Genomic DNA, 7,037 nt, shown 5'->3' with positions numbered 1-7,037 from the left:
AGAAAAATATCAATTTTGTTCGTTTTTGGAGTTTGTATAGGATCTATTTGCTTCCATGTTTGTTGTCTGAGTTGATGCTGCCAAGGTAGGAAAATAGAGGAGAATGAAATCAGATCTGCATAATCTGATCTTGATATCAACTAACTGAATCTCCTAGAATAAAGGAGAATACAATCTAATCTGATTTGGATTTTAGCTACCCATATCTTCAAGGATCCTTATTTGTAACTCTTCTAGAATCCTTTTAAGCTATAAAATTTAGCAATGAACACATAGTTTATTTAAGATTCATTGTGGTTTGGTTGATATTTTTAAGTAGCGCCTTATACAATTTTGGTAGCTTTTGTGATGGACCAAATGTGTTTAGTAGCTTTTGTGAGCAGATAGTTTATGTTAATGGTTTCTATTTACTATTGGAGGCTGTCAAGTACCCCCAGTGCTACCTTGTAGTAATATGTGCAATTCTTATATATACACTAGGTTTGGTGTGTTCCCCTGTTGGAGTAGTGTTGATTGGACCTGCATTAATCGATTTTGTTGTTGCTGATTTCAATTGGTTTGTCTCAGTATAGAAGAAATACTATATTTTGTAGATAATACATGGAAGGGATAAAGATGCACTTACATCATGAAAGATACATAGATGCACTTCAAACCTGAAAGCTAGTCAAGCGTTTTTCATTTGCATTGCATTGCATTGACACTAGTGCTAAAACTTGGTTGGCTGCCTGGCTAGGCCAAAGAAATCCAAAGATATTTTAAACTACGTGCATTACATCATGAAAGATTCACATTGATTAAGTGCAAGTGTGGTTGATTCATTGGTCCATCATGTGTCAACTGAGAGAGTTGATTGATAGTAATATATATAATGTGAATTGTCAAGTAGAGTAAGAAAATAATAAATGCTGAAGGAGGGGGCAGTGGTTAAAAAGGGAAGGTATACATAATAGAGAGACAGAGAGTCTAGTGTTTCTCCACAAACTACTTCTCCCCATGTACCTAGTAACACTGTTTCATTACCCTCTATTTCCCTTCCTCTACCTTTTCCACAAACTGCTTCTCCATTTATTAGCCCTGAAAATTTATTTATCCCACCCACCAACCTTATTCAGAACCCAAATCCCACAAATAGTGTCTAGAACCCAAATCCCACCCATACTGTTCAGAATCTCAGCACCGATTAACACCCAAATACCAGGCTAGCTTCTATCAATACTGATTCTTCATTGGACAGACCTCCAAATGTGAACCCTATGTGCACTCGTGCTAAGTCTAGTATCATTAAGCCCAGAATCAATCATACTTTTCTTCTTAATCATCTTGAACCAAAGTGTACCATTACCAAAGTTGCCTTCACTGACCCTTCTTGGCTCTCAGCTATATGATAAAAATGAAGCAATTTCTATTCTTTATTGTTCAGATGAGATTCCCATTTACTTAGTGGTTGTATTTACAAGAGAACAATGCATGTAAACAAGGAAAAGTTAGAAAAATACTTAGTTAAGAAAAATTCTGATTGTATCTTAGTTGTTTTTTTATTGTCGAGATTATTAGCTATATCGATACTGATTTGTTGCTATAACTGGCTGTAATTGTTAGTTTTTCTAATTATATTAACTACTAATAAAAAAATATACTGGAACAATTAAAATGCAATTAGAATTTTGTTCATTATGTTCTCAAAATGATAGCTCTGATCCACTGTTTAAAGGGTTGTTTGAAGTGGCAGTATCATCTCCAAAAATTGGAAGTGGCTTTAAAAAGGCATTGTTAATCCTACTAACAATCCTGCTTATTTCCATGCAATTGTGTAGTGCTGATACATTTCCTGAGGTGCGTTCTTTTCTTTCTATGTTTAAGGAATAAACATCTATTTTTGGTGAATTCAAATATTTGGTTTGTTTAATTGAAAAACCAGTATTAAGAAGTTAACAATGATTGATGTATGTTGTTTGGTCCTGGATGTTCAGTACAAGCCAACATCAGTAGAAGACTAGCCACAACCAGTCTCTACTTCAAAAGCAAAGGTAAGCCTTGTAACCTTCAGTCTTTTCTTCCATTGGCTATGCGACAATTTAATTTGAACTGATAGACTGCTACAAATGTTGTTAGTTAGAGGGAATCATTTTATGCCAATAAAGAATTGTGTAGTTTGTATGCATTGCACTTGGCTAATTGTAGGGATCTACACTCAGAAACAATAGACCCAAGCTCGAAAAAATTAGCTTTGGGGTCACTAATTGTATCCATTACCCCCTTACAATCTATATAAAAAATAACATGAGTCATAACACCCTTTAAAGTTATATTCAGCCCCCTTCAATAAATCAAATATGCCAATCCACAAAACCCCCATAACACCCTTTAAAGTTATATTCAGCTCCACCCATATAGCTAAATCCATATTACAAACATTGGGCCTGAGATGTAAGTCAGACTCAGGCTCAAGGTCAGACAAGGTCCCTAGTTGTAGGTCTACCAGGGATTCTTCACAAACAATTCCTCAAAGAGGGGTCAATCTGGACATATGGGCAAGCTAAAAGATCATAAGTAGACTTTGTAGAGAATGTCCCATCACTCATAAGGGCCCAAACAAACATGTCCATCCCAAGGGCAATACTAGGGGGGGAAACACAACCATAATCTCATGCAGAATCATGTTATTGGATCTGCACGAAAGAAACTTGGCTACGTCCTTATTCACTTGTTTATTCCATTCTAGTTCAAAGGTTCATATGATTGGAAAATTTGATTTTTTTGTCATACTTTAAGCCTACTCATTGTCACATATTGATATCCGTTTTTTGTCGGAATGATGATTGATGTAGGTGGTCATTGAGTTATTTGTTAGATTGTTCCCTTCATTTTGGACCGTGCTGCTCATCATAACATGTACAAATGTTTGTTACCAATTAATGTTTTTATTACTTGTTCACTACCATTAATGACAACTGATATATGATATACATATTGTGTTCATTATGAGTGAACCTTAGATTCTCGTTTGAGACTAAATGCAATGATTCTTGCGGATAGTTTGCATTAATCATTGTATTCAATCTTGAATTGTCCGTTTGGATAGTTTGTGGAGGCTGATATTTTTATGGTAGATTCATGCGTTAAGGTTAACAATATTTTGTTGAATTTGATGAAATTTCAGTACAATGCATTTCTAGTTGTTCTTTGAGTGCATACTTGATTATTGGCAAATTAATTTCACTGATTTCATGTTATGTACTTGGAGACCAATGCGAAATGCTGCCAAAATTTTGTCAAATTTAACAAAATAGAATTAACCTTGACATATGAAGCTACCATAAAAAAAGGTCTTCCTAAATGGTATAGGGCCACACCTATAATAAAAAGTGAGATTTTTATGCATTGAATAACTTTGTGAGTATCACGGAGTTATTATTTAGATGGATCGAAGTTGGATGAATGAAAGTCGCATGAGCCTTGCATATGAGGAAGGCGTCGAAGAGTTATTGCAATTTGCCTCTGAAAGAAGTCAACTGGATGAGGACGGAAAATATTATTGTCCTTGCATCAATTGTTTGAACGGAAGACGACAAACACTGAACGACATATGGGAGCATCTATTGTGTGATGGGATTAAGAAGAATTACACCACGTGGATATGACATGGTGAATTGACAGACATGTAGAGTGGATCCTAATCTGAACCGTTTGATGTAGAAATGGGAGATCGCTTGGAGGATATGATTCATGACCTTGGACAAGAGTCTTTTCAGCAAGCACATGCCTCTATGTATGATACATTGTAAAGTGATTCAAAGAAGCCTTTGTATCCGGGGTGCAAGAATTCCATGACGCTGTTGTCAGTAGTTTTAAGTTTGGTTAATGTGAAGGCCAGATATGGGTGGAGTGACAAAAGCTTTAGTTCACTGTTGAAAGTAGTGCATGATATGCTTCCAAAGGAAAACACGTCACCTAAAAGTTACTATCAGGCGAAGAAGATACTGTGTCCGATGAGAATGGAGTATCAGAAGATTCATGCTTGCCCGAATGATTGCATATTGTACAAACATGAATTTGAAGAAATGTCCAAATGCCCTAAGTATGGGGTATCACGGTACATAGTCAAGGATGATGAGGAGTGTAGTATTGATGAAAACTCAAAGAAGGGCCCCCTAGTGAAGGTTTTATGGTATCTGCCGATCGTTCCAAGGTTTAAGTGTCTTTTTGCTAATGCAGACGATACTAAAGACCTTACATGGCATGCAAATGGGAGAAACTGCGATGGAATGATCCATCATCCGGCTAATTGCTCCCAGTGGAAGAAGATAGATTGTTTGTTTCCGAATTTTGACAAAGAGACAAGAAATCTTAGGCTTGGATTAGCCAGTGATGGAATGAATCCATATGGCAATTTATGCACTCAACACAGTTCATGACCAGTTCTACTAGTAATTTACAATTTGCCTCCTTGGTTGTGCATGAAGTGGAAATACATGATATTGTCTATGATGATATCGAGCTCAAGATAGCCTGGAAATGACATTGATGTTTATCTAGGTTCATTGATTGAAGACCTGACAAAGTTGTGGGACGAGGGGGTCTTAGTGTTTGATGGGTTTCGGAATGAGACTTTTCAAATACGTGCAATGCTTTTTTGTACCATTAGTGACTTTCCAGCATATGGGAATCTGAGCAGTTACAGTGTTCAGGGTCATCATGCATGTCCCATCTATAAAGAAGACACAAGCTACATACAATTGAAACATGGTAGAAAAACAGTGTACACTAGGCATCGGTGTTTTCTAAAACCTCATCACCCTTATAGGTGATTGAAAAAAGGCATTTAATGGAAGTCAAGAGCACGAAACTGCGCCGATACTATTGACTGGTGAGCAGGTCTTCTAGCGGGTTCAACACTTGAATACTATATTTGGAAAGACCCAAAAGAAGGAAAAAAGTCAGACTTGCATGTGGAAGAATAGGTCGATTTTCTTTGATCTTCCGTACTGGTTTGATCTAGATATTAGACATTGTATTGATGTTATGCATGTGGAGAAAAATGTATGTGATAGTGTCATTGGGACGCTCTTTAACATTCAAGGCAAGACGAAAGATGGTTTGAATACCCGTTAAGATCTAGCTGAGATGGGCATATGATCGCAGTTGCATCCAAGGTCTGATGGGAAAAAAATATACTTGCCTCCAGCTTGTCATACTTTGTCGAAAAAGGAGAAGATCAGTTTTTGTCAGTGTCTTCGGCGGGTCAAAGTCCCACAAGGATACTCTTCAAATATTAAGAGCCTTGTGCAGTTGAAGGAGCTTAAGCTGGTAGGGTTAAAGTCTCACGATTGTCACGTCTTGATGCAACAATTGTTAGCCATGGCCATACAAGACATTTTTCCTAACAAAGTCAAGTTAGCCATAACTCGCCTATGTTTTTTCTTCAATGCCATATGTAACAAAGTCCTTGATCCTTTCAAGTTTGATGACTTGGAAAACAAGGCTGTAATTATACTGTGTCAGTTGGAGATGTATTTTCCTCATGCTTTCTTTGACATCATGGTTCACTTAATTGTTCATCTGGTCCGAGAAATCAAATATTGTGGTCCTGTTTATTTGCGGTGGATGTACCCAGTTGAGCGATACATGAAGATCTTAAAAGGGTATATGAAGAATCTACATCATCCCAAAGCATCTATTGTTGAAAGGTACATTGTAGAAGAAGCCATTGAATTTTGTTCAGAGTACATTGAAAAGGCTAAACCTGTTGGGCTTCCTGAGTCTCGCCATGACGACAGAGTAGACGGTAAGGGTTCAAGAGGACTGCATGTTATCACTCCAAGTCTAGAAGATTTGTTACAAGCTCACTTGTATGTCTTGAATAACAGTAATGAAGTTTTGCCATACATACTTCAGCATGAAGGTTTAGTCAAACAAAGTAATCCAAAAATGTCAAAGAACTGGGTCTTGAAAAAGCATAACAAGATTTTCTTTGATTGGTTTAAAGATACAATCTTTGTTGACGAAAATGCTTTTGAAACATTAAGAAAGCTAGCAGATGGGCCTAAAAGAAATGTTATAACTTGGCAAGGATAACACATAAACAAGTATTCCTTTTATACATAAGCATAGGACGAGAAAAGTACAATGCAAAATAGTGGGGTCACCCTAAGGGTTGAATCTCAACACTTCGCAAGTGTACATGATGACAATTCCTGTGTAGCTTCCATCCCTTACTTTGGGTTCATTGATGAAATTTGGGAGCTTAACTATGTCAAATTTACTGTTTGTGTTTTCAAATGTAAATGGGTTGACAGCAACACCGGTGTACGGACTGATCATGTAGGATTTACGTTGGTAGACCTAAAGAAACTAGCTTACCAAAATGACCCTTTCATCATGACAGAACAAGCTAAACAAGTATTTTATGTTCAAGACCCTTGTGATGAAAGGTGGTCCGTGGTTCTACAGGGGAAAACAATAGGTGTTGATGTAGAAGATGATGATTCATACATTCATACTTATGTTAGTCCTTTGTCCACACAAATGACTCCTAACATCGTTAGAGAAGAAGAGGCTGACGAAGTTCATGCTAATCGTAATGATCATGATGAAGGAGAATTAATTAACATCGTCTAATGTAATTTTCTTATTATGTATTTCACTTCAGTACATTAATTTACATAACTAATTCAGTTTTTTGATAATGTTAACTAAGTCAAGTTTTTTCTTTACAGGCTCATGGCTACTCCACCTGCCTCGCCTCCTCTTCCTCCTCCTCCTTCTCCTCCTCCTCTTCCTCTTGCAGTACCATCACAGTCTCCGTCTACCTTGAAGCAGACACGCAAAGCCACACGGCTATGATCATTGGCAACTAGACTACTTGGGGCAGAGAGACCAGTGGTCCATGTCGATCCTACGACCGAGAAGACCAACGGTCCCCACAAGAAGAAATTAAGAACATATTTGGGGATTGTCGCTCGTGATAAGGTCGTCGTGACATACGAGACTTGGAAGGAAGTCCCTATTGCTTAGAAGGATTTGATATGGGAGGA

This window comes from Glycine soja, chromosome 7 (genome assembly GCF_004193775.1).
Source record: "Glycine soja cultivar W05 chromosome 7, ASM419377v2, whole genome shotgun sequence".
Classification (NCBI taxonomy): domain Eukaryota; kingdom Viridiplantae; phylum Streptophyta; class Magnoliopsida; order Fabales; family Fabaceae; genus Glycine; species Glycine soja.
The sequence above is the reverse complement of the archived record's forward strand: the minus strand, read 5'-3'. Positions refer to the sequence as shown.